The sequence below is a fragment of the Equus przewalskii genome, chromosome 7 (genome assembly GCF_037783145.1).
Source record: "Equus przewalskii isolate Varuska chromosome 7, EquPr2, whole genome shotgun sequence".
Taxonomy (NCBI): Eukaryota; Metazoa; Chordata; class Mammalia; order Perissodactyla; family Equidae; genus Equus; species Equus przewalskii.
The window spans coordinates 24,478,084-24,502,146 of NC_091837.1; the positions used below are offsets into that span (position 1 = coordinate 24,478,084).

Genomic DNA, 24,063 nt, shown 5'->3' on the forward strand with positions numbered 1-24,063 from the left:
GACTTCCTGTCATTCCCCAAATATACCATGTACTCTGAGTACTAAAGGCATTGGCTCGTGCTGTTCCCTTTGTCTTTCCTCCTACTGTCCTGGTAAACTCCTGTGCATCCTTCAAAGCCCAACCGAAAGGCCTCTTTTTCTGTGAAATCTTCCCCATCAGACAGTCAGCTGTTGCCTTCTCTCTGCTCCAGCTGAACTCTGTGCCTCACTCTATTAACATACTATGTGCTCTAATATGTGTTTGATCCTAGATGGCGAGTTCCTTTTCCTCACTGTGTCCCACTGCCTAGTAGGCACAGTAAACATCTGCCAGATGAGAGTGAACTGATTCCCTCCTTCACGCCCACCTAGAGCCATCATTTTTGCCCACTACAAGAAATTTTTTTAAAGAATGGAACCCCACACCAGGACTCCCTTCAGCAGTCAGGGCCAGAGACAAGTCCGGGTGCTGTCTGAATCTCTCCCCATCTGGGCGGCATGCAGGCTGCCAGGCTCTCCTCGTCCAGGGAGAACACCCCATGCTGCCAGCTTGGGCAGCCGCGACCCTGCCAGGGCTCCGAGGCAGGACCACCCCTAGTGAGGGAGCAGGCTCGTCTTTGTGCAAGGGGGTGGCAAGGCCCCAGGGCTGTGGGCCACATCTGCAGTGTTGGGCATCCGAAGAAGCTTTCCAATGGCTGGCTGCCTGTCTGCGGGACTCCTGGCAGGGACGCAGTCTCCTTCCCAGCAGCCGATCACAGAGCAGGAGCCGGGGTGCAGGGAGGGACGGGGCCACTGTCGTGGAGTTGGGTCTTGCCTCCCCAGTGCTGCAGCTTTTGAATTACCCGAACCGCTCCCGAATCCAGAGGCCTGGCTCCGGGTGCTCCCTGTGTCCCTGGGTTTAAGGTTTAATGCCTCATTCTCAGAGCTGGAGCCATTCCAGGGCCCATGCCCAACCTAGCAGAGCCCTATAGCTGTGAGGTGCCCTTGGGCAGCCCCTCCAAGTGAGGAAAGAGATTCTTAGGGTGCAAGACACCGACAGCCTCAGCGGCTTTTCCCAGGGGTGAGCGGAAGAATCAAAAGCACTGAAAAAGGGGGTGCCCCAGAAAGCAAACGCTGCACCCTTTAAAACATCATGGGGAGAGCCCCTACTGTGTGCCCAGCACCTGTGGCCTACAGGGAAACACTCACAACCACTAACAGACACAGCCCTTACCAAGCGCTTCACCGATATTCACTCGCTTAATCCTCATGACAACACGCAGCAAGCACTAATATTGGTGCCATTTCAAAGATGAGGAAACTGAGACTCAGAGAGGTGAAGAGACCTGCCCAAGGCCCCCAGTCAGGATCTCAACCCAGGCAGCTTGGTTCTGGAGCCTGCATTAACCGCCACACTATACAATCTTCCACGCTGATCGTTATAAAACAATGTGCACTGAAAATGGGACAGCGGCTTTGGGAAAGTTGGCGGTTCCTCAAAATTTAAACATAGAGTTACCACATGACCCAGAAATTTCACTTCTAGGTACACACTCAAGAGAAATGAAACATAGGTCCACACAAAAACTCAAACACAAATGTTCACAGCACCATTATTCACAATAATCAAAAGGTGAAAAAAATGCAACGTCCATCGACTGACGAATGATAAATGAATACAGGTCCATCCCTACGATGGATGTTAACTCAGCTATAAAAATGAACAAAATGCTGATTCAGGCTACTACAAAGATGCACCCTGAAAACATTATGATGACTGAAAGAAGTCAGTCACTAAAGGCCACATATTGTATGATTCCATTTATATGAAATGTCCATAGAGACAGAAAGCAGATTGCTGGTTGCCAGAGGCTGGGGGAGGGAAGTGATAGCTAAGAGGTGCAGGGTTTCTTTTGGGAAGGATGAGAATGTTCTAAAATGGACTGTGGTACTGGTTGCACAAGTCTGTGACTATATGAAACACTATTAAATTGTACACTTTAAATGGAAGAATATGCTATGGGAATTACCTCTCCACCAAGCCGTTAGAAAAAAACAACAACTCTACAAAAGCAAAGGCGTGCCAGTCCCCTGTGCCGGGGACACACTGCAGGGGAGTCCCTTCTGCCCGAGGGAGGGGCAGACCGAGCAGACATGGTCACCACACTGTGGCATTCCCCTAGCTTTCCACTTCTGGCCTGTCCCCTGCTTCCTGTGTCAGACACAGGACTGAGGAGCTGGCGCAGCACTGGCAATTCTTCTGTGTGGGAGAAGACTGGGGCCCAGGCCGCCTCACCTGGGGCAAGCACATCCTCAAACAGCTGCCTTCACACTGTGCTGCCACAGCTCCAAGGTCCCCAGCTCCAGAAGCTCTCCTGACTTCACAGATGGAAGGAACCATTCGCTCGCGTGCCTGGCACCCCACACAGATGTCATTCAGAGAGCCCTCTCAGCTGGGGGCACAGCTACCGTCCCCAGGCAGCTGCCAGCCCTGGGAGCCACAGCCAGCACTGACCAGTTGGTTGGTTTGTGTTAGGGAAGAACGTTTATTTATTGAGCTCCTCCTAAGCGCCAGACACCATGCGAGCTGCTCCAACTGGTCTTCTCATTTGCTCTCTTTCCGTTGGTCACCGGCTTTTCAAATCCAGGCCATCTTTGCGAGAGGCTTTAATGGTTCAAGAAAACACGCCCATGACCTCAGATGTCCCTTGCAGTGGGAGTAAAGCACATGTCACGGGGATGGGGCTGGTGCTGGGGCAATCCGTGATGTAGGAGCAGTCCCTCCTGCTGCAATGCCACCTCCCCACTGCCATCAAGTCTCATCCTCGCCGACGTGGCCGCTTCTTGGTCCCATTGAATGAACTTATTCATGGCAAAGTGCCAGAGAGTGCGTGTGACAAATTTCCCAAGAGTATTTATAACTTGAATGAGAACTAGAAAAAGGGCACTGCTTGACTAGAGGAAGGAGTGACTGAGGGAGGGACAGTGGAGGGACGGCTCTCCTTCCGAGCCCCTCAAAGCACAGCTCTGGCTTCTTTCTACCTCCAGCGCACAGCACAGCTCAGGCACATAGAAGGTGCTTAACATGTTAGTAAGGTGATCATCTTCCCACCTGGGAACTCGCCTCCGAGAAAGCCCACTCCCCGGGGACAAGTCAACTACCTCCCTTTTCTCAGGGAGCCTGATGCCAGGAGCAGATGTGTGAATCTTGAAACTTGCCACCAATCTGTGGACACAATCTGGGCATAGCACCTGACCTCAGTAGTCCTAGAGAATGGGTCTACACCTGAGAGCCACACAGGAGTGCTAGGAAGTCCCCGGCAAGGCATGTCGGAGCGAGCAAGGGGGGCTGGAGCCCACAGTGGGGAAAGAGGGGACTGGGCGGCTTGTGCCCTGGAGCAAAGATATGGCCTCATGTCCCCCCACCTCCTCTAGCCTCAGAGGAAGACGCCAACTAAAGGAAGGGGCTGGCCGACACCCAGCCCGCCAGGCTGCAGGCCTGACTTCAGTGGTCCGTCCGGATCTCCCACCTCTGGGCACCACATTCTGTTTATCCCTGTCCCTGATCACCTGTGGTCACATGGGTGCTAACCAGGGCAAAGGGCTCTGAGAACGGTTTCAGGAGACAGCCCGTGACTCACTCAATGGAAGCAATTTCCAAGTTGTCATTCTCCAACTGGACATTTATTGTGATGGAGACAGATCAAGTTAAAAGGTTGAGAGAAAACTCACACTGGATTTTCCCTGCTTTGGCCTACAGATTCAACTTCTCCAAAGACAACGAAAGCAAAATCTCTTCACCTTCCCAGGCAATCCTCGTGCCAAGGAGTCTAAAGACGATGCCCAGACCTTTCCACGCCGAGCTGGGAACTTCACAGGCCTCGTTCTATATTCCGCAGGCCACAAGTCACCTTAATGCCGGTAATTAGAGCAGCTTTGCACACTAAACACAAAGTTACCAGCCCATTCCACCTTCACAAAGGCGCACCCAGGAATGAAATGCAAGGGGGCCCCCAGTGAGTGGGAGCTAGTCAGGGTGCAGCTGGTGCTCACAGGTTAAGTGAAACCTGTTCTCGGTAACACAGCTGCCGGGCAGTGAGACCCGGGCCCTCCGACCCCACTTGGCTCCCTTATTACAAAAGATTAACTACGGGTTTCAACAGACCACCTTGGGGTACAGGGGCGTGTGTTCACAGGGGCACCTGGCGACTGCAGAAGCCGTGCAGTGCTCGTCCTTGGAGAGAGATCTGAGCACGGACAGCTCCCCCTACCTGCCTTAAAACTGGGCCTTATTACCCCCACCACAGGGGCATCCTTGTTCCCTTGTCTGCTTCCCCTGAACTGTGAGCTCCTTGAGAGCAAGAACATCTTGTCTCTGGCCTGGCACTTCAATAACATGTACGTTAAATGAAATAAGCACTGACTCTGATCTGCCCAAGAGCTCAGACACGGCCATCAAGACCCCTGCCCAACTGAGGTTAAAACACTGGCCCAGGGAGAACCAGAATTGGCAGCTTACAAAGCCGCAGGTTCCTGCCCAGCAGTGGAGTCTGCAGGGACCCCACGCTCAGCTGTAGTGTCCGGGGCCAGCCCTTCCTCCCTCAGGTCTGCAAACCTCTGCAGCTCTCCTCCCCAGAGCTGTCCATCAGTTCTGCTGCAAAAACACCGCACTTGGAGTCAGAAGCCCGAGTCTTGGCTCTGCCACTACCCAGCTTGCCATGTGACATGGGACAAGTAACTTCCCTTACTGGGCCTCAGTTTCCCTGCAGGTTAAGAGAAAAGGCTGGGCCAGATGATCTCTTGGGTCCCTCCAAGTTTGCAAGAGCCATCCTTTTAAAAGACCACACAACAGGGATCGCCTCAGCAATTCCTTTAGGCTCTACCTTTAAAACACAGCTGGTAGGGGACAAGGTGGCCAAGTGATTAAGGCTATGGACTGCTAAAACACACCCAGAGCCCAACTCCCTCACCACCTCCACTGCTGCCACCCTGGTCCAGCGCCCACCGCCTCTCACCATCGCAATGGTCTCCCCACTGGTCTCCTTGCTTCCTCCTTTCACCCTTCCAGTCTGTTCTCCACACAGGAGCCGGAAGCCATCCTTCTAAAGCACCAGTCGAATCCCAGCCCTCCTCTGCTCAAACACTTCAGCACCTCCACATCTCACTCAGAGTCAAGGTCAAAGTCCCCACAAGACCTTCAGGGCTCTGCTGGAGGTGGGCTGGCATTACTCCTCAGCCTCCTCCTCACTACTCTTCCCCTCACTCACTCACCCCAGTTTCTTCAACACCCCAGACAAGCTCCTGCCTCAGAGCCTTTGCACAGGTTGTCTCCTCCGCCTGGATGTCCTCCCTGAGGTAAGTTCCTGGCTCTCACCCTTGCCTCCTTTAGGCCTTTGCTTAAATGTCCCCGTTTTGAGAGGCCTTCTCTTTCCCGTTTATTTAGCTTTGATTGCCATCCGCGTATTTGTTTTTGTATGTCCACCCCCGCTAGAATATAAGCCTCAGGAGGGCCAGAACTTTAAATGTTTCAACACTCCTTCATATCCAGCTCCCTGAGTAGTGGGGACTCACTAAATATGTGCTGAGTGAATACATTTTCATCATTTGTAGGTTTCCCTCATGCTGCTAAAAGGAACAGTCTCGGGCCATACAACCCTCCAGCCTGAACAGCATCGTCTCAGGAGTCCCTCTGAGAATCCCAAGCTCTGGACACTGTCTCCAGGAATCAAAGTGATTGTTTTAGGCAGGTTCGTGGCTCAGGAAGTGTGTAGGGGAACAAAGCAAGGAAATGACCCAGAGATCACTGACTGGACCTGGTCCCAGGAGGTGTGAGGGTCAATTCATGAGCAAATGCTCCCAGGTGCCTCCTTGCCAGGCGAGAGGAAGTTACAAACACGGCCACCGTCATGGGGAAAGCACAGGACAAAACCTCAAGCAGCAAGCTCTTCATCAGAACCAAGGGAAGTCAGAGACAAGGGAGGAGGGAGCAGAAGGCAGCCAGAGGGGGGCTGCCAGTGCTGCCCGCATGGCCTCGCAGGCTGGGCCAGCTTCTCCCGGGCCCTGCCAATCCTGGTGGGCGCCAGCCGGATGCCTTGGAGCCCGGCTCTGTGAAAGCCACGCAGCCTGTGCGAACCCGACAAGGGACTGGGTGCGGGGCCAGAAATGAAGCCAGAGAAAGGCAGCTTCTGCCGCCTGGCTGAACACAAACCCGGACACTCTCGGGAAGATGTGAGTCCCCTAAGCTAACAGGGCAAACCCAGCAAGTGGGTACCTCAGGCTCTTGAGAAGAGGAAGAACAGAGAAACGATGGGCCAGAATTCAGCAGGGCGTTTGCACAGGGCAGGAGGGCGGCCCAAGAGCGTACAAAGAGCGGGGGAGGGTCTCTGATCTCCAGCGGAAACCCCTCTGCTGTCTTCCCTGTCAAGGCACCTCGTTAGGAAATAAAATGTCGATGGGAGAAGTCGGGGGGGGGGGGGGGGGCAGGCATGAGGGGCACGTCAGGTCCCGCCCAGCCCTCTCCCGGGCGCTGTGGGGGACAGCAAAGGCACCGCTGAGCTCCCTGCGCGCCGCGGGCTCCCACCCCTCGCTGGCACGGCCCCACAGGCTGCAGGTTCCAACATGCTGTTATCCAGACCTAAACCGCGTGGGAATGGCGGCCACTTTCCATCTGCAGTGCCTGGGAGGAAGGTTAAGCTTCCGCAGGTGGAGGAGAGAAGCCCCTAGGCCCGCCTTCGGCCTCCATCCAGGGGCCCCAGGGGAGGCAGGGAGGCCAGCACAGGCCAGAGGGGGTGGAAAGTGTGTGTCAGTTGCCGCTGTGGTCTGAGGTCCTGTCCAAGTCATCAGCTCTCTTCCTCCCCAGGAGACAGTGACCTTGCTGAGGCCTCGGCGGAGACAATGGCAGGAAGCACCCCTCCCTATGAGAGCTGGGGAGTCAGGAAGGAAGTGACGGACTCTGAGCCTGGCTGCGGGAACCTCCCTGCTGAGCCCCCACCCCAAGGACACCGACGGTAACAGCAAATGCTAGACGCTCTGCTCACCGGCTCAGAGTGGCCAACATCCTCGACTCTGGGGAGGGCAGCCTGTGGGCAGATGCTCTCCCCGCTGGGACCCGTCTTTGAGGCAGACCCTTTCTGCGGGTGGCCCCCGCCTCGAGTCAAACAGACAGCTCCAGACCACGGCCAGGCTGGGCTGAGATGACAGCTCCAGCTGCCCCCTGCCCTGCACCCACCTTCGGGAAGGAAGGGCTCTGGTCCTTTGGAGCAAGGAGCTCCTCTAAAAATAAACCCTGCTCCTTAAGTCCTCTCCTCCCTCAGCCCACTGCGCAGGGCACTAGGAGGTTCACATCCTCAGCCACCCCGCCCCCTGCCCCGGGAGGGCTGCCTCTCTCCTTCCCCAACTCCTGCCATCCAGGGCCCAGGGGTCTCCACGCCTCTCATGGCCACAAACTCCCAGGAGGAGCTCAGAGGCATGTGGGGGCGACCCTGAGCTTCCCCATTCGGGGCCGTTTTCCAGGTCTAGGGTAGAGATAAGCAGAGGGAACCTCAGCACGCTGGAACAGCATATGCAAAGTGCAGAGGTGTGAGTGCGGCGTGCATGCTGGGCCAACACCAGGGTATAACTCCGGGCGGGTGGGGGCTTTGATCTGTTTTGTTCACAGCTGCGTCCCAAGCACCTGGAATCGTACCTGGCCCATACCAAGTACTGAGTAAATACTCACTGGGTAAAGCAGTGAAGCTGAGGAATTCTAAGTGAGGACTGCAGATAAGGTGGGCTGCAAGTCACCATTCTAACCCCGTGGAACTCGGGGATGCTGTTGTCAGGAAGGAAAAGAACCCCCTGCCTGCAGCAAAGGGCACAGGAAATGAAGGTGTGTGGGAGCAGGGCCCCTCGGAGCAACGTGACCCCTGTCAGAGCTCAGGCCCTGGTGGAGACGCACTCACCAGGCCCTGCCCGCCAGCAGGACAGTGAGCAACCCCAGACAGGCCGAGAGTCAGGGCTGATTTCCATGCCAGCCCTCCCCACACCCACCCCGGCAGCAGAGACACCTTGGAGAGTGAATTAAAATGAAACAGAAAATACAACATAGCTCCCTCCCTTCCTAGCACTTGGAGGCCTTTTCATGGCACTGAAAAAGAATGAGCAATTAGAGAAGAAAGCAGCCCACGGTGCCAATGTGGAAATGCAGGAGCGAGGGGGGCACTCAGCTGAGGCCGTGTCTGTCATGCCCTGTTCTTCTTGAGGAAAGACAAGACCCAGAGGAAGGAAGGGACTCACTTGGCACCAGGCCATGAGAAAGGGCTGAGCCTGGATCCCATCCCATGGGGAAGTCTGGCCATATTTGGGAAACCATGCCATGTGCTTTCGGGTCCAGACATGGGGGGCAGTCCCAGGCCCACCACTGACTAGCTGTGTGACCTTGAGCCAGATACTTGCCATCTCTGAGCCTCAGCTTCCTCATGTAAAATGGGATCCTAATGGCTCCCGTGCAGGTTACTGTGCACTTAGCAGAGCCAGTGCATCTAGAGCCCACAGCCCAGACAGACACAGAGAAACCAGGCAGACTGGTGCTCCCCCACTCTCGACCTCTTCACCCGCTAGGTTAGTTTCCCTCAATGGAAAATCTATCCTCCGTGCCCTCAAAGCTCAAACTAGCCAATCAGTACACAGGGAGAAGTGTTCAGCAGAGTTTAGGAAAGGAAGAGGCAGCATCACTGGACCTGCTCTACCACCAGAGGCCTTGGTGTGACAAAGAGGGGCCAAGACGAGGCCTGTGCCTGAGACGTAGGGACACGAAATGGAGCAAAATAACAAGAAGCCCAGGAGGATCCAGGGCTCTGCTCCTAACTCGGGCAGAAGGGGAGAAAGAGCTAAGCACCTGGTCCTGAGGCCACCACTGACCTCGCATGGGACCCCAGGCACGCCACAACCCGACCTCAGTTTCTCATCCAGGGAGATGGTTACGTGGAGACACACGCACAGGTGTTTCTGTGGCGCCATTACAACCTGTGCGGAGGGCCAGGCTGAGCCAGGGGAGCCACAAGAGGAGAGGCAGCCCAGGGCGTTCCAGACAGAGCAGAGGTGCAAGGGCTGCCGAGGAGGCTTGGTGGGATCTGGAATCTAAAGCTGCCAGGGACGGCACACCAGTCCTTCCTACATAGTGAACCGCAGTCAACATGTGCAAGAAGCAGGATGGATTAACACCACCCAGCCAGCACTAAGCAGATAAAGTCAGATGTTCAAGGAAGAAGGAGGCAGCAACAGAGCCCCTGAACTCCAACCTCCAACGCCGGTGGGCGGTCCTTACCTGCAGATCGGCATGAGAAAGCTCCGTGGGTGTCCTGCGGCGGGAGGAGGGACGGCTCACTAGTCCACAGAAGGTTGTCGGGGACCAGAACACACGTGCCAGCATCCTGCAGGGAGAAGTCCAGCGGGTGAGGAGGTGAGACACCTGGCCGCTCTGATCACTCAACGCCAACCTGACTGGGAAATCGACCAAGCCAGGCCTCATCCCAGGCAATGCCAGAGACTGGGAATCCAGATGTGCCTAGAGGACAGGACAGGGGACGCCTGGCTGAAGGAGTTGCCCTTTGACAAAGGGACTCAGTCCAGGATGCCTTCATGAGGCTGAGGCACCGACACTGCCCAGGGCTCCCTCTGCTTGGGAAGACTGCTCAGGAAGAGAACCCACATCCCCCGCACCGGAAGCTTCCTTATCTCAGAAGCCCAGCTCAGAGCTCTCAGCCTCAAACCTAAGGCTTTTCACCTATTGACCTTTAAGACTGCAGGAAGGACCTCAGGCTGCAGAGGGGAGGCAGGAGGAAGAGTGGGGGAAACAGCAGCCCATAGTTCTGGTCAGCAGCCTGATGTCCTGCCCAGGGCCCCAGTCAGCATCGTGGGGTGATGCAGATGACTCTCCTCTTCCCACCAGGTCCCTGCAGGTGGGCAGTGTGTGACTGGAGGCCCACCTCCACCAGATACCCAAAGACCAGATATGGGCACTCATGCCAAAATGAAATAGGTGGAGAAATGGGTTTCCAGGGAGTCTCAGGTGCAACCAGCCTACGAGATGACAGAAAATTCAGAGGCATCGCTACGGCCGCCACCCAACCAGGGACTCCCATGGGGCTGAGATGCCCCCAGGGCAAACATTTTGTGGCTCACACACATTCTTGTTTGTCTGACACACTTGTGAGCCCCTGTACCTGTGCCCAGGAAGCAGGCAACATTGGATTCCCAATTGTGGAGCAACCCTACTCCAAGCTGAGGCACCGGGGGCTCCGGGGACCCCTGCCTATGCCTGCAAGGGGCTAGCAGTCTTGACAGAGGCAAAATACGAGGGGTATTCCATGGTGGCTCGGGGCAACAAAAGTGAGAAACTGCCACATGAGGGCAGAGACAGTAAGCGCTCAGGGGAGGGAGAGATGCTAACCGGGGAGGTAAGGCGATAACTACGCGCACAGCAGTGGGAGGTGTGGCTGCGAGCCACAGAGACTGGCTTCTCACACGCCACCTGCCCCAGCGCAGTCCCACACACCCAGGGAAGCCACGGCCAATTCTGCAAACTCCTCTTCGGGACGGGCCTGCAGGGGATGGGGCTCCATCTCTGCTTCACACCTGCCCCTCCTCTCCACGCTGCACCCACACCCCAATACACATGCTCAACCCCCATCGGACAGACTGTCCCAGATCCCAGCACCCCACCGGGCATGCCGGCCCCTCCAGCTTCCCTCCCTGCCTTCCAAGGAATTCCACACCAGCCCTGCCTCTGCACGGTTTTTCCGTTCTGTTTCTGAGCTTTCATTGCAACACATCCAACCCCTCTGTGAGGGCCATGTGAGTCCCCCCATTTCAGAGGCAAGGAAACTGCTGAGAGGGTGAGGGGTTTGCCATGGTAACACAGCAGCCTGTGGCGAGCCGGATCTTGCAGGCTGGCCCCCGGCTGCTCCGTGGCGAGCCCCTCCGTGGGAGAGAAGGTCAGCTATGACTCACACCCAGCAGAATGAGATCCACAGGGGCCGCCAGGGAACACGCACGCTCCTCAGGGAGGGGCACTGCGGGGAGGTGACTTTTCTGACAAAACAGCCCTTAAAGTCCAAAAAGTGAATGCCAGGTCAGCTTAAGGAGCGAGGCAACAACTTGGGAACAGGCCTCTAGGGGCAGGGGTGCAAAACATGGCAGGAGTGAAGTGGGAAGATGCTGCCAGACACCTCAAGTTTCCTCCTGTGACCCTCACACAAAGGCGCGACGCAGGCCAGCCCACTGCCCTAAGGGAAAGAGAGAATCCAACAGGACACGAGTCCTCGCTGAGGGCTGCTGCACTGTGTTCCGTGCACACCGGGCTGCGGTCCTGGGGGCAGGGGCCTGAGACTGAGCAATACAGGGCGTGCCGCTGTACATCAGGACCAAAAGAAAACATTTTATCCCTTTACGTTTCTCTCCCCAGTTTTATTGAGATATCTCAGTATTTTATTGACAAATAAAATTATAATATATTAAAGTGTACAATGTGGTGGTTTGATACTTTGTGAAAGGATTCCCACCACGGAGTCAATTAACACATCCATCACCTCACATGTTTACCTTTTTTGGGGGGAGGGTGAGAACATTAAGTTCCACTCTTAGCGAATTTCAATTATACAGTACAGTGTCATCAACCATAGTCATCGTGTTAAACACTGGATCCTCTCCTTTCAGTTTTATTTATTTATTTATTTTAAAGATTGGCACCTGAGCTAACAACTGTTGCCAATCTTTTTTTTTCCTGCTTTTTTCTCCCCAACCACCTCCCCCAGTACATAGTTGCATATTTTTAGTTGTGGGTCCTTCTACTTGTGGCATGTGGGATGCTGCCTCAGCATGGCCTGATGAGCGGTGCCATGTCGGCGCCCAGGATCCAAACAAGCGAAACCCTGGGCCACCGAAGCGGAACGCGTGAACTTAACCATTCCGCCATGGGGCCAGCCCCTAAGTTTTAAATCTACATCTTTAATATGCCTCTCAAATGACTTGGGAAATTGTGGGGAAAAGAAAAAAGAAAAAAAAAAGAAAAGAAAACCAACCTTTGGAGACATGAACAAAATTGCTTTCTTGAAAAATTTTGGATCCGACTGTTTCAGTCAGTGGACATGAATTAGTAAGAGAATCTGTTTCTCTATATAATATCTATTAATAGAATATCAGTCTCTCCTCATCCCCACTAAATAAATGTCAAACAAACACTTAAAGAATACTGGTTTGACGGGGTGCCAAATTATAAGCTTGCCCAGACATCCGCATGTCTCGAGCTGGCCCTGGTTGAAAGTATGAGTTCCAAACGAGTGGGTAGTGCGGCTGAAGTTAAACACTGTGGTTTGCAGCCCCCGCTGACATGGAGACGTGAGGCAGGTGGCTAAAGAATGGATAGAGAGGGACAGACGCAAACGGTAGTGGCACTGAAGCAAACTGTCCAGGTTGCTGGCAACAGGCCGGTCTTTGATTCCATCTGAAAGAAGGCATGCTCCTCAGTCTTGTTTCATTGAGATAGAATCCACATGCCATAAAGCACACCCTTTTAAAGTGTGCAATTCAGTGGCATTTAGTACATTCACAAAGTTGTGCAACCACCACTGCTATCTGGTTCCAGAACATTTCCATTGTCCCCAAAAAGAAATCTCATACGCATTAGCAGTCATTCTCCATACCCTCTCCCCCCAGTCACTGGTAAACACCGATGTTTCTATGGATTTGCCTATTCTGGGCATTGCATATAGATGGGAACGTACAATATGTGGCCTTTTGTGTCTGGCTTCTTTCACTTAGCATCATGTTTTCAAGGTTCATCCACATCGTCACATGGATTAACACTTCATTCCTTTACATGACTGAATAATGTTCCACTGTATGGATACACATTTTGTTTATCCATTCGTCTGTCGATGGATATTTGAGCTGTTTCCACTTTTTGGGATTGTGAATAGAGCTGCTATGAACATTAATGGACAAGTTTTTGTGTGGACGTATGTTTTTAATTCTTCTGGGTATATACCTAGGAGTTCCTAATTTTCTAATAAAATAAAATAATTTAAAACAAGTAATAGACCTGTATTTCTGCAAAGATAAAGAGGGTGCAGGGTGAGAGTGAGTTTCTCTCTTGCTCCTGTTCCTGGGCACCCAGTTCCTCTCCCCAGGGGGAAACACAAGTTTTGGGTTAACTCCCCTAGAGATAGCCTAAATACACACGCCCTGCTGCAATTTTTAAAAATGTTTTATTTTTCTCTCCCCAAAGCCCCAGCACATAGTTGTATATCCTAGTTGTGGTGACAGATGTGTTTGTTTTGTTTTTTTTGAGGAAGATTAGTCCTGAGCTAACATCTGCCACCAATCCTCCTCTTTCTTGCTGAGGAAGACTGGCCCTCAGCTAACATCCATGCCCATCTTCCTCTACTTTATATGTGGGATGCCTGCCACAGGATGGCTTGACAAGTGGTGCCATGTCTGCACCTGGGATGGGAAGCAGCGAACCCCAGGCTGCGGAAGCGGGAGCGTGTTAAGCTAACCCCTGCGCCACTGGGCTGGCGCCCCCTGCTGCATTTTTAAAAACAGCTTGCAGCGAGGAAACTGGCAGCCAGGTGAGGCTGGAACTCACCTAGCAAGGCTCTGGAAAGAGCACAGGGCCCAGTTCGAGTCCCATCTGTGCGTCCTTCAGTGGCATGCCCCTGGGAAGCTGCTTAGGGGAGGAGAGGTGACATGACTGAGTGACTGACAGGAGAAGGTCGGAAGGTAGGCAGGTTTTGACATCTGGCTCTGGCCTCAAGCAACTTATCCTGCTTAATCTCTCTGGGACTCAGTTTCCTTTTCGCAAAGGAGTGCCGACACCAATACCTGCTTCGCAGAACCATTGCGAAGAGCCAGTGCTTAGCCACGCCCCGCACACAGGGAGTGCTCAGGATTCGCTGCTGCCGTAATTACTACCACGGCTTCACCCCTCCGACCTGACCCTGTTTCTCCAACCGGAAGACGGAGGTGGGCACCTCCCACGCACAGCTACGGTGTGGAACACACAGGACTCCTGGGTAAGGGCCCGCGTGCCACCATTTCTGAGCAGCGGGTGCTCCAGGAGAGTCAGGATGGCTATGCTGCAACCCCGTATCCCACCTCCCACTCCAGGCCCCTCCCCAAGGAGATGCCAGCTCCCCCCAGCCCCCCCGCAGCCCCAAGTTCTCCCAGCAGTGAGGGAACAGCTGAGGTCTCGGCACCCGCCCTCCCACAAGCAAAGAGGAAGAGTCTGCATCCTGGACCCCACACCTTGGTAGTCAGACTATCAGAGGCAGCAGGGAAACCCTCAGAGACCTTCAAAGTGGAGAGACCTCAAGTGAGAAAGGAAGCATTACAAGGCCCATTAGAATGATGTTAGGAGCGATTTTTCTGCAGTAAAGGCAAAGCAGAGCCTGGAGCACAGACCCAGGCCTGGGAGGGCAGAACAACAAAAAGAAACTGAACAACGCTTCCTTGGGTATGCAAAAGTTCATGGAGGAAAAACCCAACACACACATACACACACACACACACAACAAAAAAGAGAAATTCTTAGCCTGCAGCAGTTGGTAGCATTATGTAAAATTTCAAGCCCACAAAAATATCATTTGGATGATAAAAAGTTAAATTTAGCTAAGTACAGAGTGACTAATACTATGAGGGAGAGGCAGCACCCCCAGTTGCCTGGAGCTGATACAGCTGGCTTTTAGAAACTTTTGACAGTAACCAGGGCCTGGTGCAGCACAGAATAACAGATTATGTAATAAGAGGCACAACCACCAGCGACACAAAACATACAGCAAGGGCTGCAGCCTCCTCCGGGCCGGTGGGGTCTGGCTTGAGCTTCTCCACGGAACATTGGCCTCTGGAAGCCTGGGCCCCAGGAATGCAGGCGTTCCCGGGGCATCGGAAAGGGGAGCCATGCGTGCATGGGTTGGGTGAGCAGGTCCACCTGGCCTCTTACGCAAAGATCTTTCCCCAGATAGTAACTCTGGTGGCCTCAATGAGCCACGGCCTTGCGGAGTCCCCTCCCTTTGAGTCTAGTCTGTAACCTATTTTAACCGACAGAATGAGGTGGAAGGAACTCTGGGCCAGGTTTGGGCCCAAGTCTTAGGAAGGCCTGACTGAGAATTGAAGGCAGAGATGCAAACAGATATTTGCACGCCCATGTTCACAGCAGCATTATTCACAACAGGAAAAAGTGGAAACAATTCAAGTGCCCATCAGTGGATGAATGGATAAACAAAATGTGGCGTATGTATACAAAGGAATATTAGGCAGCCTTAAAAAGAAAGAAAATTCCGTCACGTGGCTGAATCTTGAAGGCATTATGTTGAGTGAAATAAGCCAGTGACAAAGGATAAATACTGCATGATTCCACTCACATGATGTACTCAGAATACAGATCTTCCTTGACTTACGATGATGGGGTTATGTTTCAATAAATCCGTCATAAATTGAAAATATCATAAGTTGAAAATGCATTTAATATTCCTAACCTACCAAACATCATAGTTTAGCCTAGCCTACCGTAAACCTGCTCAGAACCCTTACATTAGCCTACAGTTGGGCAAAATCACCTAACACAAAGCCCATTTTATAATAAAGCGTTGACTATCTCATGTAATTGACTGAGTATTGACAGTGAACAATAGAATGGTTGGATGGGTACAGAATGACTGTACATATATTGGACGTTCACCCTGTGATCATGGGGCTGACTGGGAGCTGTGGCTCGCGGCTGCCGTCCAGCGTCACAAGAGGATTGTTCCAAATGTCACTAGCCCGGGAAATGATCAAAATTCAAAGCACAGTTTCTACTGAATGCGTATTGCTTTCACACCATCATAAAGTAAAAAAATCACAAGTTGAACCATCGTAAGTCAGGGGCCATCTGTAGTCAAACTCAGAGAGACAGAAAGTAAAACAGTGTGGGCCCGGGGCTGGGGTTGGGAAACAGGGAGTTAGTGTTTAATGCGGACAGGGTTTCTGTCTTGCAAGATGAGGAGAGTTCTGGAGATGGATGGTGGTGATGTCTGCACAACAATGTGACTAAAATGTACACTTAAAAATGGTTAAAGTGGTAAATCTTATGTGTATTTTACTACGATAAAAAATTAAACTGGGGCTGACTTGGTGGCACAGTGGTTAAGTTTGCACGCTCCACTTTGGCAGCCCAGGGTTCATGGGCTTGGATCCCTGGCACTGAACCTACATCACTCATAAAGCCATGCTGTGGCAGTGTCCCACACATAAGACAGAGGAAGACTGGCACAGATGTTAGCTTAGGGACAATCTTCCTCAAGCAAAAAGAGGAAGATTGGCAACAGATGTTAGCTCAGGGCCAATCTTCCTCATCAAAATTAATTAAGATAAAAAGAGGAGGAGGAGGAGGCCTGGATGCTTCTGTGTTTGTGCTCTGAGGGAAGCAGCCGCCACGTGAGAAGTCCAATTACCTGAAGATCATTGAGCTGTGAGAAGCCCAACCCAGCCATGGGGAAAGGTTATGTGGAGGGGAACCAATGCCCCAGCCAACAGCCCCAGGTGATACAGCCAAGTGCCAGCCGGGACTTGCCAGCCAGGAGAGTGGGGCTATCTTGGAAATGGATCTCCCACCCCCAGTCCAGCTTTTCCAGTTGACACCAGTGGAGCAGAGATGAGCTGTCCCTACCAAGCCATGCCCGAATTGCCACACAGTGAGCAAATAAATAAAATGGTTGATGTTTTAAGCCACTGAGTTTGGGAGTACTTTGTTGCGGCAATAGATAATTGACACAGTGGTCAGGCTCTCTAATGGGTTTGGGGAAATTTCTCCTCCTAATGAGAGGCTTATGAAGATCTTTCACATCTCACATCTGAGTCACTAAGAGAAGTGAGTGCTCGAATGACTCTGAGGAAGAGACTAATTTTCCACTCCCCAAATCCCAATGGAATAAACGCTGAAATCAAGCCTTGTGCTGAGTTTCAAACAGCTGCTGTCAAGGCTGGGGGATTTCTCCAATGATCCAACGGAGTAACCAGGTCATCGGTTCATTGACTCAAGCTGTCACTTAATTACTCAACTTTCAATTGTCCTGTCCAGAGCAGGGATTTGTACGGTGTGGACAGAGCTATCGATGGGAGTCCCTGTGTGCAGTGAAGTGATCCCAGGCGTGTGGGTTGAGACCAGAGCTCTAGCTGGCTGACTGGCTAAGTCAGTTTCCCTCTCTGGGCCCCTCTTTCCCCATCTGTACAGTGAGGAGGTTGATCTCCGAAAAGGCCTCTCCATGCAGTCCTCCAGTTTCGGCAGAAGGGAACACTGAAACCGACCTGAAACGCCAAACAGTCTCAGTGACTTCATGTAGATTTACAAGGCAGGCAGTGGCATTCTCACCACTGTGCACCTGGAACTCTACATCTTTCACGAATTTGTTTGCTCATTCCACGTTTCCCTGTGGCAGTCTGGCTTGGTCCAGTTTCCTCTTCCTAAATAACATTTTTAGCCCCCTTGATTCAAGGTGGGACTGTGTGACTAGTTCTGTGAGTAGACCCCTTCCAGGCCTGGCCCCTAACATGCCCCATGTGATCTTCTATGCCCTCTCTCTCTCTTTGCTCATAAGCCAACTGATTGCCCAGATCCACTGGAGGACCCCCAGGGAGCCCCAGGGGATGGCAGAAATACAACAGGAAAGGTTCCTGGATCCCCAACTCACTGCATGGAAGCCACCCCCAGAGCATCCAATTCAAACAGGACAAGAGTAAGAACAAGCCTTTATGGTATTAAGCCACTGAGACTGCGGGATTGTTTGTTACAGCAGCTACCATTACTTATTCTAACTAATACATTCACCAAACTGTTACTACGTGCCAGATGTGTGAAGGACACATAAGAGAATGAGGCCTAGGCCTGATCTTGGCCCTCTTGGCACCACCAGTCTAGCTGATAAATCAGGGAGATCAGACCAAGACCAGCTCTGCACCCTGCAATCATACACTAAACACATGATGGGGGCTGCTTCATGTTATCCAAGCTCCACCCATACTACCTGCTTCCAAAAACCTTACAACATAGGCTCACCTCCCAAAAAACTAGATAAGTAAAGAAAGAAAGAAACCACAAAGGAGAAAACCTATACTGAGACACCTAACTGAGGACAATCTGGAGGCAAATAAGTAAAAATCTTAGCTATGTGCTTCCTGGCAGGCAAAGCAAAGAGAGAAATATGCTGGGCCACAGAGCTCTCATCAACAGTGAAAAACATACTGGTTCATGATGAGAAACAAACCTTGTCCTTGCTAAGAGCTAGAAGGGAATGCTCCCTGGGGTTGCCGTGTGAGAGGAATCGGCATCTGGGCAGGAGGCAGAAAGAGGAGGCCAAGCTTGCCCTGAAAGCTCTCCCCTCCACAGTGCAGGGCCAGCTTCGCAGCCCCACCCATGGCCTGACTGGCTCTTGACGGCAAGCTCCTCAGACTAATTCTTCAGCCTCATTACTGTCAACACGGCAGCACCATGATAATGATGGAAAATATTTACATACCGTACCACTGACGGGTTGTTTAGACCATCTGGCTACTGGATGCGGTAAGTATTGTCTAACACATGGCCGGTCCACAAACGCTGTGCCTTAGTACCGATGGAGGCCAGGCTCGGGGATTCAGGCAGCGTCCCCCGGCCCCATCCCCGTCATATTCTCCACCATGGGGACCCCGAGAGGCCACCTGCAGCCCGTGTCTGCCGGACTGTGCCCACGGACGGCCTCAGGCCCCTGCAGGTTGGGAGCAGAGCTCTCAATCTCCCACCCTCTGCTCCATCTGGGCTGAGCATCGGCAATAACAGACTAACTTCGCTTCACCGAGGACCCCTCCAGGGCTCGAGCGTTCCACGTCACTCGGCAAGGCCGCTCCAGTTCCGCAGCCGCCTGGGGGTTCTCCAGTGATCTCGTGGGACCACAGGGAACTCACAGAGGCAAATTCAGCACAGTCCATTTGCATTCGAAGTTGCTTCTACCTAAGCTTTGTCGCTTGCTCGGGAGGCGGGGACAAGGATTAAGTATCACAGCTCCAGAAGGATGGAGGACCGTGACTTTAATCTCGCCTAAATGAGAATTTCTTCTTCCTTCTGTCCGTCTGGCTCCACCGCGTTCTGCTACCAGGCTGAATACAGGGTTTCTTTTTGCATTGATGTTAAAACTTTTCCTTTTCCTTTTTTTTTTTAATTTGGGGTATTGGGCGGGTTGTTTTATTATTATTTTCTTAATTTTAGTAAAGGTAAAAAAGTTCCATTCGGAGCCTGTTCAAAAGTAGCAATTTTCTTAATGGGAAGCACACGCTTGCCACCCACGTGAGGAGCTGTGTCAGCTCAGCAATCATAGCGCCCTGAGAATTTGGTAAGTCACGTCACCTTCTTGACAACTGTGAGTCAAATGGAAACTTGTCACAGGTGCCTGCGTGGCCCGCCAGGGTGGCTTCGCGCCCTGACAGCGGCTTTCAGAGGGGTGCACCTGTAGGGAAGGTCGGGCAGTGTTTCCGTCAACCGTGAACCCACAGCTTTAAGATCTTCTCATAACTAACACCCTCTAAGACGTAAAATGCCCCAGACAGCACGTCCAGGGCCTGGGTAGCACACGGATTGGGTGCAAGTGCTACCTGGCCACCTCACCTCCTGGAATCTGTGTTTTGGATGTGAAATGAGGGGTGACACATGTGGCTTGAAGCAGTTTCCCTCACAGTCCGAGCTGGTTCTTTAGTCACAGAGTGGCTGGGCCACTGGGGCGCAGGTCAGGGGTCTCTCTGTGGCCTTAGAACCAACCCAGGGTCGCTGGTCTTTCTTAGGATAGCACTTCTCTCTCTGCGAGTAGGGTGAGGACCACAGACCCTACACATGGAGAGAGGACTGTGAAGAAAGCCAGAGCTCATGGCCAGACACGGCATGAGGCTCCCTCACTGTCAGAGGCAACCCCGCGTGACAGAGAGTGAGCACGTCGACATCCACACCCTCTACAAGCGGAGATCAGCGACACAGGTTTTCTGCCAATAGTTCCAGTTTGGAATGATGATTTTCGCTGGGAACACTCCTGGCACCTCAGGGAGGCCAGGTGGCCGTGCAGAGGCCCACGTGACATATCTGGGAAGCTCTTCCTTGCCGGTCAGATCCCTCAAGCCCCGGGAGAGATGTCCGCTCTGAGCATCTGCTCTGAGCCACCAAGTAGTTTCAGACATCTGCTCTGCTCGCCCGCTTCTAGACAGAGCAAATGCTCTTTTTGCAAAAATTCTCTGAGCTGCTGGGGACACAGGAGTATTCATGACAAAGGTGGTACCCAGTCACTGTTTGTTTCACTCACACCAGGCTCAGAGAGCACCCAGCAGCAGCCCAGAGACAAGCCTCTTGTTTAAACACAAAGAAACAAGACAGCCAAGGGTGGGCCCAGTGCCTCAGATGGGGAGCAGGTTAGCCCTGGGTCTCCCAGGTCAGAGATGGGATCTTTTCCCGGACCACAGACCCCCTGCCGGCCCAGCCCGAGTTCCTTCTGGGGTGGGGACAGGGGGTGTCTCCGTCTCGGTCTCCTGCACCCCAGTGAGCAGGTCAGCACCAGGCCCTACCCAGCCCTCGCCAGTCTAAGGTGAATGGAGAACCTCATGGTTAACGGGGCAAACTGTTCAAAAAGCCCCATCTATTCTCTTTTTATTCTTAGTTTTGAATTTTCCTATTTCTTAGTGTCCTTTTGTTCGAGAGGATGGCTACAGTGAATTGCAGCTTTTCTGTGCACATGGTTAAATATACATAACATGTATTTTACCATTTTAACCATTTTTAAGCGTACAGTTCAGTGGCATTAAGGACATTCACACTGTTGTGCCACCATCATCACCATCCATCTCCAGAACTTTTTCATCACCCCTGACAGAAACTCTGTACCCCTTAAATACTAACTCCCCATCCACCCTCCCCACAGCACTTGGTAACATCTACGATTGGCAGCTCTTTAAAAATTATGTTCTTAATGGCAAAACTGTTTTATAATTTTACACGTCTGTGAAATCTAAGCCACAGGCCTGCTGAGGTTCCTCCTGGAAACACATGGGTTTCGCCCCAACGTAAGTCCCCAAACTTGAGAACTCTGGTCAGATCAGACCTACAGGGGTCCAGAAAGTGCCTGGGGCTTCTCAGATACTTGATGAAGGACAAACTGACAGAGGAAAAGCAGGGCAGCCCTGCACCAACCCCACCAGGAAGGAATCTTCCAGGCCACAACCTGCCTGGGGAATCGAGGCCCCTCCTGCATTGTTTGCAAGGAGGCACTTAATGGGGACCAGGGTTCGTTCACAACCGGCCGTGCCAGGAACTCTGCTGGAGCTGCCCTTTGCGGTAGAAGCTCTCACACGGTTTTCTCCGGATTTTCATTTTACTTAAAAGCTCTTCCTTGCCTGAGGTTTTGAGGTTAAAAACCGCTGCCTCGCACTCGTACGTTGTAAGTGGGAGTGTAAATTGGTACTACCTTTACAGAGAGCAATTTAGCCACAGCTATCGAAAATAAAAGGAAAACACCCCTGACCCAGCAATTCTACTTCTGGAAATTTATTCCACAGGCAGGAGGGCATATTGAGATGAAACCTATGCACCGGGAGACTCAGTGCAGCACTGTCGCTTCCAGTCTTCCGCTGCCATCATCCAGAACCCCAGGAACAGGGAACGGGTCTGACAAACGATGGTACACCCATCAGCTGAACACTAAGCCCATCATTAAAAAGATCCGGGCAAGCTGAACAAAGCAAGAGAGGACACCTCCAGCATTTACGAACTGTCAAGCCAAAAAAGCAGGTGTACAACAGCAGGCAGCCATTTGCATGGGTTTTTTAAAGTAATACACATTCATACATGCAGAGAATCTCTCTGAAACAGTACACAGACCCCCCCCCACACACAAACTAGCCACTGTAGCTGCCTCTAGGGTGAACCGGGAGACTGCAGACAAGCATGCAAAGAAGTCTCATGCTTGTCTGTCAACGCTTTGCAATTTGGTACCCAGTGCAATGCATGACTTATCCAAATGATGTTATCAAAATGATCTTTACTATTGATTTTATTGCATTACTTTATTGTAATCTTTGAGCTTATAAGTTCCATAAATCAAGGAATGTATCTAATTTATCTTTCAAACTTTACCAAGGTCTGGTATAATGTCACAACTTTTTGGGTGTTTTGTAATCTTTTTGAATAAATGAAAGAACGAGTGAGTGAATGATTAAGGGAATGAATAGTGAAGAAAAGCATCTGAAAAATAATTAACATTCTTGGAATACTAGAAAATTGGGAGCCTTGAGTTGTTAAGGAAGGAAGAGGTTGAGTAGAAGCAGAAACCGATAATTGACAACTAGGGAGAAAAAGCAGACTCGGTAACATCAAAGGAAGACGCACACCGCTGACAGCGCAGTTGAGTTGATGCTAAAAGTTTAATCGAACAAGAGTTTCTAAAATTTTAATTTTAATAACTATTTTATGTAAAAAAAAAAAAAAAGCCAAAATTTCATGTTTCTTTTGAAATAGTAGAATGCAAAGAATATAATGGGGGGATATTAATAATTTTAAAATACTTTTTCTAAAACCACATTACAGTTTACCTTTTAATTCTGTGAAACACATATTCATAAGGAATCAGAAAGCAGACCTAAAACCCCATCACTCTCCAGTGAGTTGATTACAATTTTTAACAGCTCTCCAGGCATCGGTGCATACCCAGCTTGGGGACTCTTCCTATTAAACCTCTAACTCTTGCCCTGTTATCCCCAGACCCAGCCTGCAAGCTGGCAGCAAACTTGACCATGGTGAGGTGGGCCGGGCAACAGAGCAAGGCTGCTAGGCTTCAAGGAAAAGCGGTCGCAAAGCCCAAGGACTTCAGTCCTCAGAAGGTTGTCCCAGCCCCCTTGGGTGGTCATTCAAACAACTGTGGTTAAAAATAAGGCCAAAAATTAACAGCAGCAAAACCACACCGAGGAGAGAAACGGAAAAGAAATAGAGAAGAGGGAAGATTACCTAAAAAGGAATTATGGGGAGCCCGTGGGTTCAGCCTGAGGGACTGGCAGACACACCCCCATCCACCCCTTCAAGGCCTCCAAGGACAGCCTGGTTCGTGACATGGGAACTTCATCTTGGTGGCCCCAGCCAGCTGAATGACTCAGCGATCCCTAAAAGACTGAATTATGTCTAGCATTCATTGCTTATCGAAAGAGAGGCAAGAAGTGCCTTCCAGAAAGATGAGGATCATTACTGGGGAAATGTGAAGTAACACCTCAGTCCCAGTGAAGCTGGCTAATGAGGTGTCCTCGTAGGACAATGACGTGGCCGCACTTGTGCGTGCTCTGGTCTCCAGCAGGAGTTCACAATTTACTTCCAACACCCAGACTCTTCTCACCAGCGTCTCGTGCCCACTCAACATGGCAGCCTTGGGGATGCCAGGGCAGGGACCTGTGACAAGGCTGAGGGGAGATTCTGAGAGCCCGTCTCGGAGACTGCGCTGAGGGCCATCTCCCCTCTAGTTGCATCCACCATCCAGGATTGGTGCTGAGCTTAAAATAATGGATTTCCAGCCTTTGTAACAAGAGCTTAATGGTGCACAAATGGATTCAAAACATTCTCAGAGATTCCTCAGAAGAACCCTGCGAGGAAGGCACTGTGGCCCTTCTTTCACAGATGAGGAAACTCCGGTTCAGGGAGGTTAAGTAACTCATGCTAAACCCCACAGCCAGACAGTGGTACCCCCACACTCAGGACAGGTCTCCTGACTCCATGTCACAGCTCCTTAACTGGAACACTAAGGGGGACGCTTAGCCCCAAGAAACAGCTTTGACCTAATCCCAGGAGAGATCCGGAATGCTCTGCATTACACCCTTGTCCCTACATTTCCCGGGGTTCTGGGCTCCAGGGAGGCAAAGGAGATGTTGGCAGCCACCTGAAACTGCCTAGGTGTCACTCTTGTTTCTATCCAGAAATAAGGACCCTGGTTTGTTGGCACCCAAGCCAAAAGGTGCCAGAGGTGCCACCCCTTCCCGTTACACTTACCACGGGTGACCCCTGACACACACAGGAAAGTGATGGGGGTTCTGGATTTATTGTGC

The 24,063-nt window shown here is 51.8% G+C and overlaps 1 protein-coding gene and 1 long non-coding RNA gene across 25 annotated transcripts in view; one reads left to right on the forward strand and one right to left on the reverse strand.

Moving 5' to 3' along the window:
- The window catches only part of PITPNM2 (phosphatidylinositol transfer protein membrane associated 2), a 145,224-nt gene that overhangs the window by 102,653 nt on the left and 18,508 nt on the right, over positions 1-24,063 (reverse strand). For 22 of the 24 annotated variants that reach the window (XR_011542453.1, XR_011542452.1, XR_011542451.1 and 19 more), the window contains one exon: positions 9,263-9,368. The exons of 1 other annotated variant lie outside the window; for it this stretch is intronic. The gene's annotated coding sequence lies outside the window, so the exon portion shown is untranslated. Of the gene's footprint in view, positions 1-9,262; positions 9,369-18,488; positions 18,508-24,063 lie in introns of those variants that run through there. One more of the 24 variants, XM_070629176.1, reaches the window with a different exon arrangement.
- LOC139084762 (uncharacterized) lies at positions 5,569-11,458 on the forward strand. The gene is made up of 2 exons (XR_011542466.1): positions 5,569-6,186; positions 6,818-11,458. It is a non-coding gene; the product is annotated as an uncharacterized lncRNA (long non-coding RNA).